At 46.0% G+C, this 25970-nt stretch overlaps 1 protein-coding gene across 1 annotated transcript in view; it reads left to right on the plus strand.

Annotated features, from left to right (window-relative positions):
- Window positions 1-25970, plus strand: part of DEPTOR (DEP domain containing MTOR interacting protein) — a 130420-nt gene that overhangs the window by 14460 nt on the left and 89990 nt on the right. The window lies entirely within an intron of this gene.

Raw genomic sequence — 25970 nt, forward strand, 5'->3', positions numbered from 1 at the left:
TAGGGCTGGGGGAGTGTGGAAGGTGCTATCGGGCATTATGGCCAAGAAGGGCACTTAGAAAGGAGGCCATGCTTCTAGTGGAAGGAGAGACAGCTGCCTCAGAAACCCCTGCAGGACGGGGGCTCAATGACAATGGAGGGAATGTGCCCCATACCTGGGACAAGTGCTGTGAATCCGTGAGGTGATACACAGCCTACAGTGTGGGGAACTGGTCGGACGTGGGCCCTCCAGCTCTGAGTTGCAGCTCTTCTCTAATAAGCTTGTGGTCCAGTCCGGAGACCTTCCCATAACTAGAGACATAGGGGACAAAATAGTTAGACATGATAATCATAGCAGAGGAGGGTGATCAAGGTGCATATTTTTATATGTGGGTTGTAAAGATGTGTAGTTGGACAATTCGGTAATAAAACAATAATAGTAGTGAAGCATCAGGTCCCGGTCTGTGCATTTACATGTATATTATTTCATTGAGTCTTGATAATGGAAGAAACTAAAGTATGAGCAATTTGACTGAGATTACAGAGGTAGTAAGAGGGGGAGCTTGGGTTTGCATCCAGGTCTCTCAGAGTTCCTGCTGGGTGCCTACAACTGTGGAAGGAATTCTGTCAGGTATTAAGAAGTGAGGCCCCTCCTCTTGCCTTCAAGTCACAGTCTAAGTGGGGTGCAGAGGGGGAAGAGGCATATACATCTAAGTAATATATAGAGGCCGTATAAAGGGCAATACATAGAGTGGTTTAAACAATAAAGGGGATTCCTTGGCTTCGTAACATTGTTTCAGAGCTAGGTAGACTTTACATGAGGTTTAATCAGGATCCCAGGTCTATTTCTTTTAAATTCTCTTGATTGGCACCTTCTCCGCATAGTAACTTTGCTTTCACAAAGGCTTCTTTTGTAGTCATGTTTCATGGCCACTAGCACCAATCAAGACTGAAGAGAGAGGGCTGATTGCCGTCAACTGTCAACAAACATCTTGAACTTGGATATTTTTGGACCATCTTATTTCACAGTCTCACAAGATATTAAAGCAGAGCAGAGCCCTTGAGCGGTTGTCTTAGGCTTCCCCATCTGCAATGTTGCGGCCAGGAGGATGGCATTACTCTGCCGGCCTTAGGTCAATCAGCATCTCTTGTGGATAGAGTTGGGATCGTAGCTGCTATGCTGTGGAGAAGGATTCATTGAATATTGGGGTGATACGTACCATGTCCTCCACAGAATATAATTTGGGCTCAATGATGAGAAACCATTGAACGTTTTCTGAGCAGGGTACAATGTGATGAAGGCATGCTTTTAGGAAAAAAATAACTTGAAATTGGGAGGCAGAGCTTATATAGAGAAGAAAGTACCCACAGAAAAACTACAAGAGAGATACAAGTTAGGAGACATTGGTGTACATGTCGGGCTCTCCTGTTTCCAATGTAGTTTTCCCTGTAAACCTCCCTGTTCAGCACTCATGTGCACCCTCTCCTAACTCTCACCCTCACCACCCTCTGATTTGGAAGTTATGCCCTGGTATTCAGGATTTGCTCACTAATTCTCAAGTCAAGTGGCAAGTGGCTGAGGTTCAGATTGCAAAGATTGCTTTTTGTATCACCTGGGCTTTGATGCCTTTCCGCAGAACACCTCCACTCAGAGAGAGTCCCAGCCAAAGCAGGAAAAAGTTATCTCTTTGTCGAAGCATAGCTGTTTTAGGGATGATTGAGATGCAGACTTTCTGGGAATGTTGTCATATGTTCTTCGCTTACATAACACAACTAGGAAAGGTCTTTCAGTTCACCTGTTTCGATGTATTTTATCAACTTCCTCCTCCACTCTGCATAAATGGGACATGGGAGCTACTTTTGATTTTCAAGGAGGCAGGTTTTTCTCCACTGTTAATAAGTATGAAGCTTATATCTCTGCATCTTCATGGGTTTAGCCTTTTATTCTTCAGAATGCACAGACAAGAAGCTGTGATAAAAAGGCATGATGTTTCTTGCGCTTGTGTTGGGGACAAAAGAGAGAAGCTCCAGTTAACCCCATTGAGAAGCATCCATGAAATCTAAGAAGCTGGGCTTGAAGCCAAAACTTTTGTCTACATGTTTGCCATTTGCTGACTTTGCACTAATGAGGGCTTTAAGCCAAGACGAGCAGAGTCTGATCGCTCAGGACTTTCTTATAATTTACAAGCCCGTCTTTCCAGTGAAGGTGTAGGGTTTAGAGCCAGGACTTCCTTAGAAACCACCCTTCCAATGCACCAGGATTTGTTGAGCTATTTTGTTTATCACGGGACAAAATGATTTGATGATTAACATGCTTAATCAACCAGGGGGAATCTCTTCGGTTGTCTTCCCATTAGCTCCACTTTGGGTGGTTATTTTGCTGTTAGATAATTTCACATCTGAAAAGGGGAACACAGAGGAGAGGAAGTTGGTTTGGCTACATGTCAGCAGTTCTGGGGAATGTTTATGCAGGGAGTGTTTGAAAACTGAGAATTTGGGGATTATCGGGACGTTTTCAGTTCTTTCATGTTGTTCCCACCCTACCAACGCTCCTCGGCTGACCTTCTAGCCCCTGCCAGAGAAAACTTCAAGAGGCCAGGACTCCATCCGTTCCTCATGAGCTTCCAAATGTAGGGGTGGCGGTGGGTAAGGCCAGCATGATCACAGCGGTCTGACTTATGGAATCTAATCTACATTTGGGGAAATCACTGCAGTTCTTACTGGTTGCTTATGTGAAAGGAAATTTTAAATTTTAAATTTAGCCTCACAGTCCTTAGAAGAACACGTAGAATAAAATATGACACTTTGTTTTACTGTATGGTCAAAAATTCTATCCTTGATAGAACATTGGAACAGGTATTTACTTACTTTGGGGAGTCATGGGAAAGAGCCTTGCTTGAGATTTTAGTACACTGCACTTCGAGGAAAACACTTGGTGAAAACCCTATGGTAGTCTGTTTGTTCAAAGGTTAGATTTGAGAAATTAATCAGTTAGTCTCTTAAAGCTACATTTATTAGAATTGTTCAGTATTGTGCCATGAGGCCTTGAGAACCACAACTTATCTGTGTGACCTGAAATGGCTCCCGTGGCAGGATGGTTAAACTGAAGCATGTGTTTCTGAGAGCAAATATTATCTTCACCAAGAGCCCCCATGTCTGATAGTTCTCCCAGAGGAGGGCAAGGTGAGTTCAGGCCCGTGTTCCCTTCAGACTTTTAGGATGGGAGGTATAAGCAGAAGGTGACACCTTCCAAAAGGGAAGTCCAGCTCTGGTGGCCAAACTTATTCTGGTGACTCAAAACAATGGGTGCTCCTCCCACTTTGAGTGTTCCTCTACTTCGGACAGACTTCCACCAATACCTCGACAACCCTCTCCCTTGTTGTCCCCCTTGTGTGGTGGTGGTGGGGCAGGCAAAGGCGAATACCAAGTTTTAATGTGTGGCTTAAGGAACACCCATAAATACAAAGGGTCAGCAAGAAGGACACACAGTCCTTGATCCTCTCATTATTCTACAAAGAGTTGGGCAGGAGCCTAAAGCTGCCAGACCCTGTCCCCCGCTCCTCGACCTTCCTATAATGCAGTGTGAGGATGGGCTCATCTCTGGGTCACAGACAGTGTGAACTTGGGCACTGAAAAGACTGAGCTGAGAAATGCCAGGTGTGCTGCACCTGGAGACCTTGAGGCCTTGTTTGAAGTGGCAACTCCTCCTGCTGGGGAAGGGAGGCCACTAATCCTAGGAGGGGCTGGGTTGGGTACAGCCCTTCCTTTTGGGGGAAGGCTGGGCTCCCAGTCCCAGCCAGCTCACTGCCTGGCAAACCAAACTGGGTCTCTGGAGTCACACCCACAAATCCTGCATGTGCCTCCACACTTGGCAGATCTGCGCACTCTTCAAGGTGAGCTTGGGTCTTACTCATTCTTAAGTCCACAGCGTCCCTGCCTAAACTCCAGAAAGAAGCAGTCTGTCTTTCAGTGCTACAAACTCCAGACTTACTCCGAGTTTTGAAATGAGGACTTTAAACTTTACTTTATTTGATAAATGAGTATGTTTCGTTCAAAGGTTAAACTAGGTTACATCTTTTAACTTCTGACTCTGTTTTTAATTGCTTAACACTGAGCTTTCATTATTCCTTGGCAGTAGACTAAGTTTTATTACTATCCATTGGTTTGATGTTACGCTGATTTTCTTTTAGCCGTCTCAATACACAATAACAATAATAGAATAATAATTAGTATTTATTGATATTATTGATCATAACCAGTGTTATTACCAGTATGCCAAGTAGTGTAATAAGCATTGTACAGGAATTGTATAATTTAACCCTCAAGTATCATTAGTCCCATTGTAGAGATGGGGACACAAAGGCTCAGAGAGTTTAAGGAACTTGCTCGGCTCACAAGACCATCCAAATGGAAGAGCCGGGCTTTGCAGCTCCACAGTGGCCGGGCTCAGCCCTAAGCCATGGATGCTGGGCTCAGAGGCAGAGAATGCCCTGCTCCTGTGCACGTGCAGCCTGGACTTTTGAAATTGGACTTGTCTCTAAATATTTGTGTTCACGTTGAGCAAAATTTAAACTTCCTCACGTTATAGTATATCAACTACATACATCAAAATAACGAATATCAGTGTTGATATATTTAAGAATTAATTAAGAAATACTTAAATGCTACAAAGACTTGGGCTACTTGTGTGAATGATTAGCTATTTATACTACTCCATATGCCTAATCAGTGGGGAGCATACCGAGTACATATACATGAAATGTGTCCGATTAACTTTTGTGTGTTTTCATTGAAGATAACAATAATAAATTCTCTTCACCTATGGACTTTCATTAACTGAAACTATTAGACTTTCTGGGATGTGAGTCTAGCTGGTCATATCTTGGGCTCTAGAAGGAAACTTTCTTGTTGCTGCTTCTCTGTGACATGAAGCTCCAGGAAAATGCATATTCCCAGAATTATGTTTTTCACATAAGGAGTAGATTAGTCAGTATAATCTCATGCATGAAGCCTGAAAAAAATGTCCCAAATATTATTGGTACATTGTAGATGAGTTTTTCAAGGTATTGCTCAATTTCTATTTAGAGCTAGAATACATTTAGACCTTAAGATTTGGTGGAAAATAGGTCCTGTAGTTTAGGTGTTGATTTTAGGATTAGGACAATGCATAACTCTAATGGTTGGGCAATCTTGTATTCAAGACAATAAGTATAAAGATTTTCTAAGATTTCAGGGAATATTGGCATGATGCTAGAATTTTCAAGAATTCTGAGAGAGCCCTGGCCAGTTTGGCTCAGCGGTTAGAGCGTCGGCCTGCGGTCCGGAGAGACCCGGGTTCGGTTCCCGCTAAGGGCACGTACTTCGGTTGCAGTTTGTCCCCGGCCCTGGTTGGTCGTGTGGGTGGCAGTCACTCGATGTGTCCCTTCACATCGATGTTTCTCTCTCTCTCTCCCTTCCTCTCTCTCCCTCCCACTCTATCTGTACAAAAAAAATGGAAAAATATCCTCGGGTGAGAGAAAAAAAAAAAGAATTCTGAGAGAAAAAATTGCTTAAGCAGAAGAAAGGATAAGGTGTATTTTGAGGGGGTGGGGTACAATCTTGGCATGGGTTCTTGAATAAATGGAGATCTAACTGGACACTCCATTGACTAAATCAATGTAAAGTTCTGCTTCATTTTCTATCAAATGGGAAGAATAAATAGAGTGCTTGAGGTTACATGCATGTAAAGTTCTTAGACTAATGGCTGGCATATAGGGAAAACTCACTGTTATTTGTTATTGCTTCTAATAATTGTAAATAGTTCAACATGGCCCAGCGTTACCATTCCAGAAGCACTTTTTCTTCAATTATGAGATGAGAGTGTCCACATTTGTTTATGAAGTTGAAACTATGAATTTTAAAATGACATACGAGAATCAATTACGTATGTTGGGAACAGACAAAAACCGTGGCTGGTGGGCTGTGGCTGGCCACTACTTGTTTTGTAAATAAAGTTTTATTGGAACACTGCCATGGCCATTCATTTACCTATTATCTCTGGCTGCTTTCATGCTACAACAGCAGGGTTAAGTTGTTGCACCCAAGTCTATATGGCCCACAGAGCCAAAAATATTTACTATCTGGTCCTTTTTAGAAAAAGTTTGCCAATTCTTGACGTATATGAGAGAGAGGGAGACGGGGAGAGAGTGGACGAGAGGACGGGGCGGGGGGGGGGAGGAGAGGGATGCTTGTTTGTGTAGGTTTTGTTAAGGAATACTTACTAGAAGTTGATGACATCCTTTTAAAGAAGAGATGGAATTTTGGCTAATTTATAAATTGATTTTGAGAAGCTTTGGTGTTGATTATTATTGTTTCCATTTTAAAAGACATCTTTTACAGTAGGAAACCAGGTTCAGAGACTTTCTAAAATTGATCAAAGATGAAGACTTAACTTAAATAATTAGCCATACAGAATAGTAAACTATTTGCTTTCTAATTAGGCATCATGCTTGCCTGATACCTGTTGCACGGATAAAGGAAATGACCTAATAATGCGGATGCAGCTGTGAACTAGTGGGTGTTCTCCGTGCACTCTCTGCCCAGTGCCCATATTCCTTTTGGTAAAACCCATATCAAGACCACGTGTAGCTGTTTTAACCAAATGTGAAACACTGACTTTATTTTTTCCCTTTTTTTTTTTTTTCCTTTACCCAATGCTCTGTCAGCCACTGTAGATTTCAAAATAGTGTTTGAATTTGTCTTTGTCCTGTGATATAAAACTTTCTTCATTTTGTCACACGTGGAGCAGTTGCTTGTGTGTGTTTATGTTTTCAGGTTTCTTCATGTCTCTAGACAAGAAATTACACCAAACATCTGTTATTACTTAGCTGGTTTGCACTTGAACCATGCACATGGGAGTCACGTCCCACCTCTGTTAATTCTTGTTCTTGGTCCCAGGAACCGAATGAAGCCTTAAGGAGTCACCTACTCTTTTCATTCATTTCGTGACTTACTTTCTTTCTTTCTTTCTTTCTTTCTTTCTTTCTTTCTTCTTTCTTTCCTCCCTCCCTCCCTCCCTCCCTCCCTCCCTCCCTCCCTCCCTCCCTTCCTTCCTTCCTTCCTTCCTTCCTTCCTTCCTTCCTTTCTACGTGCCCCTAGCGGGAACCGAACCCAGGACTCTCTGGTCCACAGGCCAACACTCCAACTGCTGAGCCAAACCGGCCAGGGCTTGTATCTTTTTTTTAAAAGGGGAAGGTTGTCTATCAGATGGACTAAGAAAGCTGTATGCATTCATTTAGACACTTAGCATAGGCTTGTAGAAGTTGATGCCTTAGATCTGTGTGAGAATCTATGTATGTTTACATTGTTATTCAAGAATCTCGGTTCAGGAGCATTTGAGATCTTCTCCCTGGCTTATGTCGTCCATTTGACTCAAATAAACTCTTATAAAAATTCTCAAAAAAACCCCCCACCAAACACACATACAGAAAAGGATTTCAGTTCAATAAAGTATCTGCTTTCAGAGACAAGTGTGTTATTGGCCATTGGACTGGCTTTTGCTTTGTAAAACCTTTAAAAAAAAATACAAGTGTGTTATGAAACAAGCAACGTTTGTATCCCCTGAGTCACTGTGCAGCTCAGAAGGCCTTACTAGCCTACTTCAAGATCTTGCGGGCGTCGTCCTCCAAAAGTTTTCAGTCTCTGGGCATTTCTTGCCCATTTAATTTTAATTCCTTCTAGCACCCCCGCTTCCTTAATGGGATTCTCGAGCACATTCTCAGAGGCACCGTTCCTGTGTTTTCGAAGCTTTCTTCTTCAGCCTTCCCTTGATTTTGTAAGAGCCTCCAGATCCTTCCAGTAAAACCTCCTTTTGCTTAAATTAGCCAGAATTATTTTTGTTCTTATTAATTCCAAGAATTGGGAATGTAAATATTCTGTGACAAAAGTGACAAAAATCACAGATACCTGTTACACTCTTTTTTTCCTCAAAGCCCAGAGTCAGAGATATTTATATAAAATTTTTGCCTATTACAAAGTCAAAAAAAAAAAAAGAGGCCAATCCTGCTTGGTGTAGCATAATCATCATATGACCCCCCACCCCCACATTTGTCTGAATTAATATATAAAAACGTTGGCCTTCTAACCATACCATTATATAGAGGGCTCTATGTTATTTTATTTCTATAACTCTCATGGTATCTCACGATTCTAGGAATAGGGTAGAACATTAATAAATGCTTGTTGATGGATCCCTTATGGAAAATGAAATTACTTTTAGGTTTCAAGTAATGAAATTTCATCCTTCCCTTTCCTTCTTTAAAAACAGGGAAAGTGACGTTTTGGGCTTTGGGGTTTGCTGGGGAGTAAGATGCAGAGAGTGTTCTGTTTAATTGATTTCATGTGATGGTTTGCAGTTTTAGATCTTTTCATGGACAAGGACACTTACACAGTTCTATCATGAGCCAGTTAACATTTTTTGGTCTTTTTGCAGTTTAGTCTGTCACTTCAGTGTGCTGTTCAAATTGCTAACTATTTAGGTACGAACATTAAAATCCCACTGTAGAGTCAACTGATTACGCAATCACAGATTAGATGACAGACAAACATATTAATATTTTTAGTGTTCACAGGTGCTATTAGAAAGATATGTAATTACAGCCTCATGAGTTATGGCAACTGTTAGCTGATGGCCCCGATGCCTTCAGAAAGAATGAGAGGTCAGACAGCGAGGCTTTGGTCTTTAAAGTCACAGACACTTCCTGGCGAGATGAACATATGAGGAAGTTCCATTCGTTCTGTAATAATTTTTCCTTTCCTCTTAGTTCTGTGATCAGTATTTGACATACAAACTGTGATCAGCAGCTAACATTTAAACAGCATCTTTTATTTGATAAAGAGATTTTCTATGTATCATTCTATTGGTTCTTATCATTCCCTTGGTCCTTAGCCTGTGAGCTAAGAGGGATCTGAGTGATTATTTTGATTCCCAGTATAGAGCTGAAGTGCTTTCCTAAAGTTCTGTCATACTTACTTGTTCATTGTTATGTCCCCAGTATTCAGGTGGACACATGGTTGACATGCAGTAAGAATTTGCTAAGTGGCCAAAGCCATGCAGCTCAGGGAGAGAGGAAGTGACTCGGCCAAGGGGGCACAGTTACTCAGCGATGGAGGCAGAGCTCAGATTTAGGGTTTTTGATTCCAGATCCCACACTCAGCGTTGTAACGTTGATGCGCTAATGAGGGCAGCCGAGTTAGCTGTCAGGGCTAAGAGCTGAGATCGAGAAATACATTTGGAACCTTCAAATGCCGATCTCTTAAGTTGGATGAGGGGTTATGTTGCAGCTAAAATTCAGTTCTATCATTCTGGTGTGTTTAAATGGACTTTTAAAAAATATATGAAATTGAAGAGGGCATTTTGAGGGTCACGCCCGTTTGGAGTGCACACTGAATCATCGCCTTTCAGGGGGTTTAGATTTGTTTTTTTTTTGTTGTTTTTTTTTTATCCTCACCCGAGGACATTTTTCCATTTTTTTTTGTTCAGGTAGAGTGGGAGGGAGAGAGAGGAACAGAGAGAGAGAGAGAGAAACATCGATGTGAAAGGAACACATCGAGTGGCTGCCACCCGCACAACCGACCAGGGCCGGGGACAAACTGCAACCGAGGTACGCGCCCTTAGCGGGAACCGAACCTGGGTCTCTCAGGACCGCAGGCCAACACTCTAACCGCTGAACCAAACCAGCCAGGGCCAGGGGGTTTAGATTTGAAAGACCCTTTGCATGTTGAGGCAAATAAAGTGAAATTTACTAAAGTGCATAGTCCATGAGGGCAACCCAGGTTGCTTGGTGCCATGACTGTGACACACTAGGTGTTCAGTTAATATATATATATTTAAACATTTTTAATTCATTTTTAGAGAGAGGAAGGGAGAGGTAGAGGGGGAGAGGAGGAGAGGGATATGGAGAGGGAGGGAGTGAGGGAGTGAGAGAGAGAGAGAGAAACATCGATGAGAGAGGGATACATTCATTGACTGCCTCCTGCACACCCCCCACCAACGATCAAGCTCACAACCTGGCCATGTGCCCTGACTGGAAGCCGAGCTGGCAACCATTTGGTGCATGGGACAATGCCCAACTAACTAAGCCACGTGGGCCAGGGCTGTTCAGTTAATATTTGTTGATTGGGTGAGGTCTAGAGAACTAAAGTAGTTGCTGAAGTTACACCTCAGTGAAGGTCTTCCTAAGGGTTGATCATCCCATGTTACTCAACATACCATCGCCACGTCATCAGCATAATCAAGTTGTTGGATTTAGGCTGGAGAGACCTTAGTGGTAATCTAATCCAGCCTTTTACATGACTCTTTCTTGGCCAGTTGACTTTGTGCTAGAGCAAGAATGTAACTGACAGTCTTGGTTCCTCCCTGCTTTTTACTTCCTCATGCCAACTCTGAAAGTATTTATGAGTAGTCAAGATGACCTCCTCCTCTGCGGACTAGGTGGCCTCAGGGTAGTTAGTGTGTGTAGAGCTGAGACAGAACATGAGGCTCATAACTCAGTCCTGAGCTTCTTCTCAGTCCCACAGGCATCTTCGCGACACAGTTCTACCTGAACACAGCACATCTCTGCATTTCCGAGTTGTTCTTCCCTGATTTAGCAGTACTTGTTCTCCATCTCTAGGACAACACTGAAACTGGCCAGCCCTCACTGGTAATTTTCCAATGCATCACTTTCTTTCATCCCAACTCTAAAATTTCTACCTAACTGAGGTATTAGGGGTTATACTCGAATACCTTGAGCATGAACACCCTTCCCCACCCCCCCGCACCTCGGCCCCTCCACAAGGACAGACAGGAGGAAGTGAAACACTGATTGACCATGTGAAACTTGGCAAGAGGAAAGTGTGAACACATTTCTCACTTAAGCTGTGAGTGTCTCTTATGTGCCAGACACCAATGGTAGAACAGTAGGTAACCCCTAGGAACCCTGCCCTCAAGGAGCTCACAGCCAGAGAGTCCAGCCAGTAGTGCCAAGAATGGGCATGTGGGCAAGTACACACAGTGTGATCATTTCTGCACTAGGAGGGTGTAGCAGGCTCAGTGGGAGCACCGAGTGGAACCCACTGACTGCCTCGGCGAGGAGATAAGGAAGACTTCCTTGAGCAGGTGACAGTGACGCTGGGTTTTGAAGGAGTTGACTCAGGGTACAGTGAGGGAGGGGAGGGACATTTAAGGCAGAGACAATAACAAGTAGAAAGACTTGAAGATGTGAAACGTAATGGCATGTTCAGGGAACTCCAAATCGTCCTTCAGTTCATTTGTTTTCAAATGTTTCTGCTTGTCCAACCCTATCTACAAACATATTTTGAGCATAGATTCCCCTTATGATCAGCATATTAATTGAACAGTCATATACATTCACCACTATTCTGATGCTTTATGTGCATTATAAACACACAAAGAAAAATAGCAAAACTCCCTTTAAAGGCAAGATAAATTAATATAGACATTCTGATCTGTTCTGGTTGCACCCCAAAGGATTTTCTTCTGCCCCTCCTTTGTAAGCTGCTCAGCTGACTTCCAGCCCCGGGGGGTGGGCTGGGGAGGGGGACAGGTGGCTGTATCAGGGTTCCTGCTGCGTGTGCCTGGTGAGCACAGTGTCTGGCATTACTGGGCACCCAATGCATGTTTGTTGGCTTGAGCTGATTTCCAGTATTGTCAGGGAGTTTGCCTAAATCAATGAGCTGGTGACAAGTGTCTCAGCTTTACTGAGGGAAGAAGACCTTTGTAGGTTTTCCCCGGGATCCAAGCAGAACACCAGAGCCTTAAGTGTGAGCTGACTCTCGCTCTTTGTCTTGGGGGGGCGGGGGGGCGGCAAGGCCTTCACATCATTTCTCTGTGTCTCACGAGGGCATTCGCACTGGTCCGCGGGGCAGCATGTTCCTGCACGGCGCACGGCCACTGTGGTGAGCGACTAATAAAAGTGATACTGTGAAGCACTTGGCCCTGGTGGAAGGCCTATCAAAATGGTAAATAGCCCTTGTATAAGCAGCTGGGAGAATGAGGCCGTTGTTCCTCCCACATGGCTCTTACTGGGCATGATGACAACATCAAAAGCATGTTTTTCTGTTGGACTTTTGAATCCAGGGGTCCATGATGTTGTAGCAACAGGACTGTCTTTCTCACATGACAACAAACAGTGCCTTGCAATTAATAGATGAGTTTGAACAAGGTTTCAGGCAGTGCATGTGAATTTTTTTTTTAAAGTGCAATTAACATTTGTTAATAGATTAATTAAGCTTATATACTTTCAGATATGTAGAGAGAGCAGATTTTTTCAGTAAATTTCAGAGAAACTGAGAATATCTATCTATCTATCTATCTATCTATCTATCTATCTATCTCCTTTTTCATCGGTTTCTCCCAGGACAACTGTATGCATAGGTCTGTTGATAATATTTTATCTTTAGTTACTCAGCCTGCAAATATCTGTACAGAGCCTGAGGGGCCAGATTTTGTTTGTGTTAAACAAGATATCAAGACGTAAGTAGCAGGATTCCTGCCCTCGGGAAGATGACTTTCAGGCAGAGAAATAGAATAAGAATCCATGGATAAATGGGGACAATCGAACAAATGTCACGAAGCACCGCGGGGAACCGAAGCAGTGGTGGTAGAAAGAGAAACCCCGTGACCTAGTGAAGAAGGAGGTAGCGTCCTGGTGAGGTGGCCAGGACACACGGTGGATGCCGAGGGGCAGAAGGGTGGATTTCTGGGTGGGGAGACAGGAGCAAAGGCACAGAAAGGGGTACCGGGGTGAGCCTGCTAGACGAGAGCAGGAGCCTGGGGGCGGTAAGGGGGGGAGGCAGAGTGAGGGGCTTTGCTGCTGCCCAGAGGGCTCGGCGCCTGTCAGGTCAAAATGAAGAGACCTCTGGATCTCCCCGAGGAGGGGTGAGTCGGGCAGCAGGTGTAAGTGAAGAGTGGAGATCAGAGACTGGACCAGGAGACTCTGGACTCGGAAGAATGGCTGCACAATGAAGGCAAAGCCAGGGAGATTTCCAAGGGGTCAACCACGGAACTTGATGAGCTTAAACAAAGAGGGGGAAGAAAATTGAGCAGAAGAAGGAGCTTCTGTCAGCACCATCCAGAGTGCTGGGAATACAAAAAAAGAACTAAACCCTAATTTCTGTCCTTAAGGGGTCCTTAGTTCAAGGTGGACGAGAATGTTGCCTGGGCGGCTGGAATATTCGAGGGGTCATTCCTAGAAATCAGGTGTTTGGGCGAGGAGCTGGTTGAGCAGGGACGTTGGTAAGAGGTTGGGTGCTTCGCGGCGGAGGCAGGTCAGGGAAGAGGGGCGTCGAGGGAGGGCGGCCGCGAAGCTGTGATTGCTCTGTGTCCACCAGTTTTGCGTGTGTTGTGTGCGGGCTGGTGCTGGGCTCCGGCAGTACCGCAGGGGGTGCCAGGGATGGTCACGTCTGTCCTTGCAGTCCTCCCTGGAGCCTCGGCAGCTTCCCCAGAGCAGAGCTGCCCTTGGCCGTTGCCTCACAGAACGTGAGTGAACACAGCACCTTCAGATTTGACTCCTTGTCCTTGAGGCTGCCAGTCCTGTGGCCTTCTCCAAATGTCCCTCCTCTGGGGTGGTCTGGCTCCTTGGCAAAGCCGTCAGTGGACCCCTGGACAGCCCCGTCCACCCACTTGAGCCATACCCGCCCAACCTGCCTGGATCCTGACAGCAGAGCTTGAGCTAAAAAAGGCTCCGACACCTGCTGTGTACACATTCTGTGAAGAATAGCATAGGCTCTTCCTGAAGGAAGAATTATTAACATCTCTTATCCAGGGAAACCAAACCCAGACACAGGTGGTCCAGACAGATCCTCCTCCCTGGTACTGAACAGGCAATGGCACCGACACTCTGAGGAGCTGCTTTGCGTTCTGTCCGGCGCCAACGTTTCTTCCAGTCCAGCTCCAAACAAAGATGAAACCCAGACCCTACACTAACTAGCTGAGTATTGCCTACCATTAGCCCCATCCCGGGCGCTGTGGGAAATCTGAAAGGAAGAGAGAGTTCTCCACTCATACAACCCGTAGTACGGCTGAAGGGAGGGAATGGACGTAAACAACACCGAAGAACACAGGGGCGACCGTGAGCACTGGGGGATCATCAGGCCGCAGTCAGGACAGCCAGGCACGTCGGGCTGGACGGGAGAACACACACGGGAGAAGGTTGAGTCAGACCGAATGGATGGGTAGGAAAAGAGGGCAGCGTGTTCTGAAAGAGGAATAGCATGTGTTTCAGGACGGAGGCAGAAAGGGTGATGCATTTGGCTCAAACAGAGGAAACGGAAGACGAAGAAAATAATAATGTTGGATAGATTCAGTTTTAACATTTTTATTTGGAAGAAACAACACCCATTTCAGTTATGTGATCCTTGAACTACAGAAACCCGTTCACCAGGAGCAGTTGTTAAGCTGCGTCCGGTATGCAGTTGGCGCTCAATAAATCTCAGTACGTGTATATTGGTTGAGAAATTTTTCACCAGCCCCTGAGCTGGAAGCAGCCTCCGCTCCAGCTGCAGGTGTCCCCGAGAGCACTTTTGAGGGCTCTCGAAATATTTTTAAACCCGAGAAACCGTGTTTTTTCTCATGTTCTAGACCTGTGCACCCAGAGCCTCTGGCAGCCTCAGCATCTGTCCTGGGAGCTGAAAACGTGATTGTAACCCTAGCTGGCGTCGGCAGGCACGCTTTGCACAAGATGCTCTTTGATACAGTCATCCTCGTCTGGGAGCCCAAAGGAAATGAAATTTGCCGTTTCGTGCTCCCTGGCGCTGTGGTTTGCGGTAGATCTTTCCAGTACAAAATGTGCCCCAAACAGCCTGTTCTGTTTTGATCTCCAGAGCGGGGATTTACCCTGGAGGCTCTGCAGGGTGTCCATAAAAACAGAAGAGTCAGAGTTGAAAGAGATTTGAGAGATAAATCCAGTCAGCTTCCTCATTTTCCCCGTTAGGAAACTCCAAGAGCCCGTCCCCCAGGCCACTGCCACGCTATCTAGACAGAAACTGCACACACTGCAGTCCAGGTGGCCCGCTGCCACCCAGGGACATCACAGTGCCTGGCTTCTGTTGGTCCCCCAGGCTGGGACGAAGTGAGGTCCGCTTTCTCAGTCCAGGTTTTGAGTTGGGCATCCTTTGCCACCAGTGGGACCAACGCTTTCCTCTCCTTCCCTTCCTCGTAATCAAAACAGGAGCAGATTTAATAGCATCCTTTATCCTTGCTGCTTAACTGATTACACTTAATACGCGTGAGCTTCACACCTGTTTCTCAGCCAAGATCTGTCGTAAAAACACACACACTTTTATGACTTCTTATTGGATAGAAAGCTGCGCTCCTGCTCTAGGAGGGTGAGCATCAGTAAGCAGATGGGGGGGGGTACATTTAAAGAGAGGGGCTCTAAAAATCACAAGGTAGGTCTGGCCTGGGAATTAGTTCACTTGTCAGCTTTGTAGGGTTTTTGCAAGGTGTGGGATCCTACTGCCCCGGGGAGGGCACTCCAGTGCCTGAAACTTAGTCTCACCGTGACCACACCCTGACCCACAAAGGTCTGCTTGATCAGCACACACCTGGTGGGCTGCTCTTCTCCCCACCTCCTCCCACCACCTTTTCTTCTTTTTACTCCATAGCACATTGTGGGTTCTGTTTCACTGCAACCGGTGGTTTGCAAAGTGTGCTCCCTGAGGAGGGGCATCGGCAACACCTGGGCATCTGTGAGGAGTGCACATTCATGGGCCAGCCACCTGTGGTCCGACAAGCCCTCCGGGTGCTCCAGGCTGCTCGGAGCATCCCTGCTCTCACCTTCTCCAACTGCAGATCACTTGGCACACAGTATTTTTCATATTCCATTAATTTTAGTTGTTATTTAATGATCTTCTGTACTTAATCTTTCTCTATATTTTTTTCTTTGTCTAAAAATCGGCTCTGAGATGTTCTTCTCAGGGAAGACGTTTTCGGTTCCCAGCACTGGATTGCAGTGTCTTTCTCAAGACGTGAGCACCCTCTGGGTGTCGCCGGAGCTGACTTGCAAGGCCGTTGTGGAGTCCAGGCGCTGTGTCGTCAGTGGGCCCCTCCTCCACGCTGTGCTAGCTTAGCAGCCTCTGTTGCTGGCCCACGGTGGTGGAGATCAGCAGACAGTCCGGCCAGAGGCAGAAGGCCCAGGTTGACATTCTGGCTGGGAGACCAGGGGCAAGTCACCTAACTTCTCCAAGTCTCAGTTTTGCCATTTGCAAAGCAGTGATGTCAGGAAGGGCTTCAACTACACATCCTGGAGTCAAAACTAGAGATTCCAGTTAAAACAGTTCAGTGGTTTTAGTCATCCATTCGGTTCTAGCATTCTCACGGGAAGCCAGGACTCGGGGTGTTCGCAGGCAGTGACTGAGCGCTCTCAGCCTGGTTCTCTCTGCTTTGACCTGCTACTCCACCTGCAGGGCTCTCTGCTGAGCCTTGGACTAAAAGGAGCAGCCTAGTCTGTCCAGACGTTGTTGGACCACGCTGGTGTTCCTGATTCACTAGTGCAAAGTCCTGCGTCCGTGCTGGAAAACAGTGGTCAGCAGCTGCGGATTGCTTTTGTTCTCCAAAGTAACTGAAATGGTTATTCCGTGGCTTCTTGATGGTGCTTCTGGCAAACCGGACAATGAAATGTATCACATAATAATAACAGCAGGAGTTGACATAACTGAGAGCTTATCATGTGCTAAGCATTTTACACAGTTTCTCATTTAATCCTCCCACTATAAGCCGTATGTTATTCCCATTGTGTAGATCTGAAAATTGAGGCACTGAGAAGTCGACTGCTTTGCCCGACGTCACACAGCGAACAACGGATGGAAGTAGGAGTGAGTGAGGAAGGCAGGAAGTTAAAATGCTAATGCCGCTAGGTTCCTGGTGCCTGGTGCTGAGTCACCCTGTGTCCTTGGCAAGTTCCACGAACCAGCCCGGGCCTGTGCCTGCACCTGTAAAATGGCAGTTAGAGACCTGCTACTCCCGGGCGTGTGTGTAAACATGCAATGACTGGTTTGAAAAAAATCCTGGAGCTTCTTGGAAAGGCGCTTTGCCAGCAGGAAGAGCACCGTTCTCCTGAGTCTCAGAGGAAGAGGACAGAGCCGGCGCTGCGGACGCATTGCTCTGTGTCCCTCTAGAGCAGGGGGCCTCTTAGGAAAAAGCCCACGCGGGAGAGTGCAGCGAAACTCTCAGGTCCACTGAGAAAAGGAAGGCTGACCCAGGGCCCGTCCCCTCTTGGCCCTGTGCTTACCCTTTATCTCCAGGATGAGATGAAAGATGTATTTATTTATTTATTTTATTTTTTAATGATAGTTGACATACATTATTACATTAGTTTCATGTGCACCACGTGGTGATTAGACATTTATGTACTATACAGGATGATCGCCGATAAGTTCAGTACCCATCTGGAATACACATAGTTATTAGGCATGAGAGGTTTGAAAGGGACCCCTGAACGTTTATGCACATGTCATTAAAAATATTTGTTATGTGTCCCGTGCAGACCGATGCGGACTCCCTGGGGTGGTGAACTCACCAGGTCCCTTCCCTGTCCTCCAGGAGCGCCATCTCCATTAGTGCCAACGTGAAGACAATGTGGTGACTTCTTTAGTGAGCACTTCTGCACACCCTGTCTGCATTCACATCGGCAGTGGGATCTGTGTGATAGATGCACTGCATCGATTTGCACCTTACTGTGGCACTCTAGCATAACTAGAATGTTTTCCCCTTCTTAGCCGGTACGAGCACAAAATAGGCAGAAGACAGATGCTCCTGCCATTTAAAAGTTGATGGGTGGAAAACTCTCCACACATAAACGTCAGAGGGTCTGGGTTCAAATCCTGACCCTCGTCCTTTGAAAATGTGACTTGATTACATCACTGTCATTTTTCCGAGCTTCCTTCCTTGTCCGTCAAGTGCGTGGGCCAATGTCTTCCTGCCTCACAGGGATATTGTTAGTCTCAGCTCTGACAGCGCATGGCTCCGTTCAGATGTGAGCTATTCCTGGTATTATTTCTGCGCACACTGCTTCATCCTGCTTTTAAATAGTGAATGATATATGAGACTCGGAATCAAATATGCTTTCTGCCTGGGTGTGTTTACCGTCTCAGTTTGTTGTGGTGACAAGACACAAAGCACACTTGGGGCTTTGCTTTGTACTGACTTGACAGGAGGCCTGCGAGGGCTCTGATCTTGATCCACAGAGCCACTGCTGAGAGACCCCTGAAAAACAGTCTTGCTGGGGAACCGTTTGCTGTTACCACCGTAGAAGGTGGTTACTGCAGCTTCCCGCATAGTGTGTGTGTGTGTGTGTGTGTGTGTGTGTGTGTGTGTGTTTCCGAGACCAATTCCTTCTGGCTCTCCAGAATCCCATGTGCTCTCTTAACATTAACCAGTTCCACTCTCTTTCCTGCCTGTCACTGTCTGTATTTGCTCTGGGAAAACTCAGACATCTTCTTGAAGCAAAATGACACGAAATATGTATTAGGATCTTATCTCACATAAACACACACACATATATATGTGTAAATAACACATTTTGACAAGGATACATGCACAACTATTCATATTGGGTTCCTTTGGGGTGGATGAAAATTTTAAACACATCTCAAAGTAAGTAACAGAGTGTAGTGAACTCCTGTGTGTTATGTCCTAGCTTCACCAACGATCAGTTCGCCAATTACCCAACTTTCTATCACACATATTTGAATTTTTTCTCTTCCATGAACATGTATTATGTTGATCACTTGAAATTTTAATTGTAAAGGAAATGCAGTGTGTTAGATTTCACTTGTTCCGTCTTTATTCTCGTCCTTTTAGGGTGGGTGATTAACAGTGATCTTCTCGGAGTCCTCTGATCCCTAGGGACAGATATTGGCTGTTGCAGAACATCTGGAAAGGACAGTGGCTTTGGTTTAAAGCACATCTATGTCAGGGCTATGGCCCAAATCACAAGGCTCATACTGTCAGCCCCACTGTTTGGCTTGCTGTGTTTTTTAATTAAACTGTTTACTTTCGCTGAGATTTATGACGCTGTTTTTCAATGAGAATCTGTAGTTTCTGTCTCTCCTTTGTTCCCTGGCTTCCACAACCTGCTGCATTCTCTGCAGGCTGTTTAAAAGACATACACACACACACACACACACACACACACACACTCACACACAGACACACACACAACACTCACACACAGACACACACAGACACAGACACACTCACACACAGACACACACTCACACACACACACACACACACACACACACACCTCCCCACCTCCCCAGTTTCTCCTTTCCTTATGAGGTGGGCACTATTTTCGTCAGGACTATTAACACCCTGCACTCAGTAGTGTTTGTTCTGCTCGGGCGGGAGGAGGAAATTATCTGATGCAATTTCGGCAGCTGGTTAGCCGGACAGGAATAGAACATTACAAAATCACCTTGAGTCTGAAGCCTGCGTACCAGCTGTCTGAGCTGAATGATGGGAAGGTGGTGTTTGTACTGAAATCCCTTAGCCAGTGGGATCAGAAAAGCAGCTACAATAGAGATGGTTAGTTATTCTGCCCGGTGGCACAGTGTGGATTGACTTGACTGACATGGGTTGATCGTGGGTACATAGTGGGCACCCATGTTTTTCACATCATTGAGGATCTATCCCTTACTATGTGCCAGGCACTAGAATCACAAGACAGAATAAGCAGCCTCCCTTAGTATCCCTGGCCTCATTTGATTGTAATACAGGGGGATGAATGCTTTATTTGTGTCATTAAAATATTATGAGAACACAGAGGAGAGGTTGTGTCCTGGCTTTGGAAGGCTGGGAAGTTGTTCGCAGAGGAGGTGCCTTTCAAGCTGAAGAGCAAGCAGGATTTTTCGAATTATTGAAGCCTTGAGAAGGGTGCGCTCTCAGCAGAGGGCGTCTGCCTGGATCAGAGGCGGGAGGGGATGGCGTGTCTGGGGGTGGGGAAGAGCCCAGGGTGTCCAGACTGCAGGGTGGGTACGCTTGGGGGTGGGAGGTGAGAGGGAGGCCAGGAAGCTTGGGAGGAGGCCTGGGTCAGGGTGGAAGGTCTCTGGAGAGAATGCGGATCCAGGAGTCCCTAGAATCTGGGTAGGTGAGGTCCTTTAGGATCCAGGGAATGGAGGCGTCCACAGCCACTGGAAGGGTTGGCACTGTGCAGGTGCTGCAGGTGTGCACAGCTGGGCAGAGACTGGAAGACTCAAGAGCTCAGGGGCTGCAGGGCGTCTCTTGCCATCTCTCATTTCCAGCTTCACGAGCTGTCTTCTGTCCGTTCAGCTTTCTGTGCTGTCCCATCCCATCCCCCTGTCACTCCTCAGCGTCTTCTGGTCCTGGGGCTTTTAACCTTTGCTCCAGGATTCCAAGTAGACAGTCTGGAGGATGTGGAGGGTGTACGTGGGAGGACAGAATGAGGAAACCAGAAAATACTCTGGACTTGGCTGCTGAACCCTTTAGCCAGAGAACCCACATTGCTCTGTTGACATCCGGGCAACTTCTGCTTCAGGAAAGTGTTCCAAGACACAACTAGAGTCTGAAAACTTCGCTCTGGTTTAAATCATGGAGAGAGCCATTCTGCTTGGCTTAGCTAATTATTGTCACCTACGTTGGGTAGAATCGTATGCCCCTGGTCTCCTTGTTGAACTGCCCATGGGACCGGGCAGGGGTGCCTCATGCAAAGACCACAGGCAGGGCTTTTGAGTCCTGCTTGGTGGCTGAGGTGTGGAAGGCTGTTTAACTAGGAGGATGTTGGACATGGCAAACCGCGTGACTGACATGTCCAGGCAAAATGCTGTTTAAAAGTGTGACATTAAGCTCCTGGCCCAGCATTTTGCAGTCTTTCTAGAGACTGGCATTCCACGAGAGGCTCAGCTAGGCAAGCATTTCGTTTTCCATTGCAACTTGGAGATATTACTTACTCTTCCTCCTTCTTGGAGATCTTCGTGCACGTAAGTGTATTAAAAGCTACGAAAACTTGTGCGGGGTCAGTTTAGTTCAATAAAAATAAATGCTTTTTTAACCTTTTTTTTTTTTGTCCTCACCGAAGGATATTTTTGCATTTATCTTCAGATACAGCGGGAGGGAGAGAGAGGGGAAGAGAGAGAGAGAGAAACATCGATGTGAGAGAGACACATTGAGGGCTGTCACCCACACAACCCCAACAGGGTCTGGGGACAAACGCAACCGAGGTACGTGCCCTTAGCAGGAACCAGGTCTCTCTGGTCCACAGGCCGACGTTCTAACTGCTGAGCCAAACCGGCCAGGGCAAAATAAATGCTTTTGTAAAGCACACACACACACACAGGATTAAAATTCCAGAAATTGATTACCCTAGATGTGAAAGCGTGAATCATTTTTTAAAAGACTTAGACAAATTTCACGATAGTAGATGGTTACTAAGTTGTGGGGTGGAACCTCCTATTAAGTTAGTGAGAAGCCTCTTTGCCTTTTTGAAAAAATAGCATCATTTCTATGAGTGCCCTTGTACATTCACTTGTTCACCAAATTTTATTAAGGACCTATGGTGCCAACCAAAACACTTAATTATGTGTTTGCAGTGTAAAAATTCTTACCTCTTTATTGGGCTACTTTTTTCTGGAATATACAATTTTCTTTTTTTTAATCCTCACCCAAGGATATTTTTACATTTATCTTCAGACAGAGTGGGCGATGGAGAGAGAGAGGGGGAGAGAGAGAGAAACATCAGTGTGAGAGAGACACATTGATTGGTTGCCACCCACACAGCATGACCCCAACTGGGGCCAGGGATAAACTGCAACCAAGGTATGTGCACCTGGCCGGAATCGAACCTGGGACTCCTTGGTCTGCGGGCCAACACTCTAACCACTGAGCCAAACCGGCCAGGGCTGGAATGTATAATTTTCAATGCTCATTTTTATTTATTTTTATCCTCCCCTGGGGATATGTTTTTTTAAAAAATTGACTTGAGAGAGAGAGAAACATTGATGTCAGAGAGAAACATTGGTTGCCTCCCATATTTGCCCTGACTGGGGATCAAACCCAAAACCTAGGTATGTGCCCTGACTGGAAATCGAACCCACAACCTTTTGGTGTACGGATGATGCTCCAACCCACTGAGCCACCCAACCAGAGCTGAGCCACCCAACCAGAGCTCAATGCTCATTTTTAGAAGTCTGTGTTTCTGAGTAAAAGAGAAAAGAAAAAAAAAAGATGGTAGCAGTTACTGAGCATGTTTAACTCCTGGTAACATGTCTAAAAATATCAAGATTTATGCTCTTTTCCCGATCCAGAGTTCTTGTCCCTCCATCATATTTCTGCTCAGTTTCTGAGCATGGAAATGTGCCTGACCCTGGTGGGCTGGGGGGTGCTGCCTCGGGCTTTCCCACTGAGCAGGGGGGAGCCGTGGGCATCAGATATGCTCAAGGAGTAGGACCAAGCTTGGGGCTCATGAAAGGATAGTAACTGAAAGGTCCTATTCTGTAGTATTTAAAGATAAACATTACCTCATTTTTTTTTTTTTAAGTCGGAGTTTACAGAAGCTGAAACTCCTCTTTTGGCTCATAACCTATTTTCTTCCACTCAATTATATGGTAGCTTATCCCACACTTCAATTTCTAAATAAATTGGTCTTCATTATTCTTGAATTCCTGACAGCACATCTAAGAATTAATGTTTTGCAGTCTGCCCCTTTGAGCACGTTAAACAAATTGCTCAGTGTTGTCGTCACTGAATTCATTAGAAGGATTCGTGTGATGGCTTTAGCGCACCTCTGTGAACATGTTTTTTTTTTTTTTAATTAGGGTTCATTTATTTTTTTATTAATAATTACACCTTTCCATGGGTATCATTTGTGGTTTTAACATGACCTGCCTCGGGGAGTTGGCATGAGGATTAAACCAGTAAAGCAGTTAAAGCTGAGCCTAGCACTTAACATGGGCGCGGAGACCGACTTGATCCTTCCTGGTGAGCTTTGTGACAGTGTGGTCAGGGGGATGCCATTCTACCCACGGGACTCGTGCTCGGAAGCCTGCTCGCCTGAAATCACAGGTCAGGGCGAAAGCTAAGTTCACATTCCGAGTTTTGTGCTCCTGACTGTCCTCAACTCACATTTAGGAGTTTAGTATTTCTTTCTTTTAAAAATTCATTTAAAAATTCTTTTTTTCAAAAATTGAATTATAGTTGACATTCAATATTATATTAGTTTCAGGCATAGTGGTTAGACATTTGGGGTTCAGTATTTTTTAAAAATATTTTTTCTTTATTGGTTTTAGAGAGAGAGGAAGAGAGAGGGAGAGGGAGATGGAAACATCGATGAGAGAGAACCTCAATTGGCCGCCTCCTGCATGCCCCCCACTGGGGATCGGGCCCGCAACCTGGGCATGTGTCCTGACTGGGAATCGAACTGGCAACTTCCTGGTGCATGGGTCGATGCTCAACCACTGAGCCACACCAGCCGGGCTGGGGTTCAGTATTTCAACACAGGAATGTTGGAGTGGGGAGGGGGGTGGTGCAGGCGTCAGGCCATAGCAGTTAGTTAAGTCAGCATGTGTGGAAACGCTTAGTATAATACCGAGCATATGGTGGGAACTCCATTAAAATGGTTCTTTTTACTGGCGAGTGTGGCTCAGTTGGTTGAGCATCGTCTTGTGTACCAAGAGGTCACCAGTTTGAGTCCCGGTCAGGGCACATGCCTGGGTTGCAGGCTCAATTCTTGGTAGCCAATCCATGTTTCTCTTTCTCTGTCTCCATCTCCCTTCCTCTCTCTCTCTCAAGTCAATAAAAACATATTTAAAAAAAATAAAGTGGTTCTTTTCTTTTATGCAGTTAATAGATGTCAGGACGCATTTCTCTCTCCTGTCCCCGCCCCCCTGCTGGCGCCCCGCAGAGCCCTCCGTCCCCAGACTACCCAGGAGCCTCCAGACGTCCACAGTTGGTTTTCCTAGTCAGCTCCAGCTGCCACACAAAGGACCACAGATGGAGTGGCTTAAACAACAGAAGTTTACTCCCTTACAGTTCTGGAGGCTAGAAATCTGAGCTCAAGGCGTTGGCAGGGTTGGCTTTGTCAGAGGCCTCTTTTTGGCTCATAGATGGCCTCCTTCTCTCTGTGTCTTCACGTGGTCCTCCATGTCTGTGTCCTAACCTCCTCCTGTGATAAGAACACCAACTGTACTGACCTGCTGACCTCATTGTAATTTAATTCATCCATGCCTTTTAAAATTATTTTTACTGTGAGAGTCTTACAGATCTCCCCCCGTTTTCCCCTTGTTGCCCCTCTCCGCTGGCCCCCGCTCTGCCCCAGACCTTCACCACCCTGTTGCCCGGTCTGTGAACAATGCAAATACGCATATACGTTCTTTGGTTAATCTCTCCCCACCGCTCCCCCTACCCCCTTTAAGACTCTGTCTGCAAATACAGCCACATTCTGCGGTACCAGGTCTTAGAACCTCAACATAAGAATTTTAGGGCAACACTGCTCAGCCCATAACAGGGTCCAGCAAGGAAGAGCAGCTTAGCCTCCGAGCTCCAGCTCATTATGCTCCCAACTCCTAATCACAACACTTGGGATAGCAAATCCCATGAGATATCACTCAGTGCTCTCTGCCATAAACCAGGTGAGAGTATGACCTGGCTCCTTCCTGAGGGAGAGGGGCAGAAGAGGGTGAGACCTGCTATGCGTCAGGTGTAGCAGCAGATGGGCCATGTGGGTGACGTAGGAAGAAAGCTGACCTCATGGTTCACCTGAGGATTCCAGAGTAAATGCAAGGCTGGTCGAAGAAGGGGAGACGCGTGGGAGAAACTTCTTTGTTCAGACAGGTTTAAGACTTTTAGAAAAAGTCAGAGTTCTGAAGGGAGTGAGTGAAGGCCCTGTGTCAACCACTCACCTCCATACTCATCCATCAGCCTATAAATAAATTGTATTTATCGAATAGCTTTGCTCCATCTCCTGGATTGTTTTTATTAATTCTCACCAGCTAGAGGCAGCATGATGTTGACATTGAAAAGCTGGACCCTGAAATGAGACCATCGGGGTTCAAAGCTTAGCTGTGTGGTCTTAGGCAAGTCTCTGAGACTTAATGTCTCTGAGAACTCAGTTTTCTCTGCTGTAAGAAAGGCAGGAAGGGCCCAGCCAGTGTGGCTCAGTGGTTGAGCATCGACCTATGCACCAAGAGGTCGCCAGTTCGATTCCCAGTCTGGGCACATGCCCAGGTTGTGGGGCCGATCCCCAGTGGGGGGCGTGCAGGAGGCGGCCAATTAATGTTCTCTCTCATCGATGTTTCTATCTCTTTCTCCCTTTCCCTTCCACTCTCTCTAAAATCAATAAAAAAATTTTTTTAAAAAGAAAGGAAGGAAGAAAAGAAAGAAGAGATAGCAATAATAACTTCTGATGAGACTGATATTGTGAACATGAAGTGAGTCAATCTATGTAAAATGCTCAAATCGGTACCTGGAACTCAGAAAGCCTCGCAAAAGGATTAGCTGTTGCCTCTATCAAAACAAGGCCTCTAAAGGCGGCAAGCATCTTTGTGTGTTTTTTGAATTTGTCGGTAATGCCCGGAAGTGCCTAATGGGCAGGTAATAGACACTCATATTTGTCATGTGAATAAACGAATGCACCTGTGGTGGGCCCTGAGCAATCTGTGACGGACAGGAAGTACCTGGTTTCGGGAGTTTCTGGAGTTTTGTCGGGTGGGTGGGTGAAGCCGTAGGCCCACTGGCGGAGAGGTGGAGAGAAGGGGGTGCGGTAGGGGAGGGGGGCGAGCTCTTCTCCGTGTCCTGAGTGGCAGGGGAGCTCTAGGTTGTCTGGCTGTTTTTTCCTCCCACTTACCTGTATCACCTCAAGGTCTGGGGATGGGATCACTTCCTGGGGCCCTGGGCTCCGACAGAGTGGCAATCCCCCGCTGACTGTAAGCTCTGAGTGTCACTGCTCCGGGGTTGGTTTAATAATTTGTATTGTCGTCAAGATTGCTAACATGATTGCC

Source organism: Molossus molossus, unplaced genomic scaffold (assembly GCF_014108415.1).
Source record: "Molossus molossus isolate mMolMol1 unplaced genomic scaffold, mMolMol1.p scaffold_m16_p_16, whole genome shotgun sequence".
NCBI classification, from domain to species: domain Eukaryota; kingdom Metazoa; phylum Chordata; class Mammalia; order Chiroptera; family Molossidae; genus Molossus; species Molossus molossus.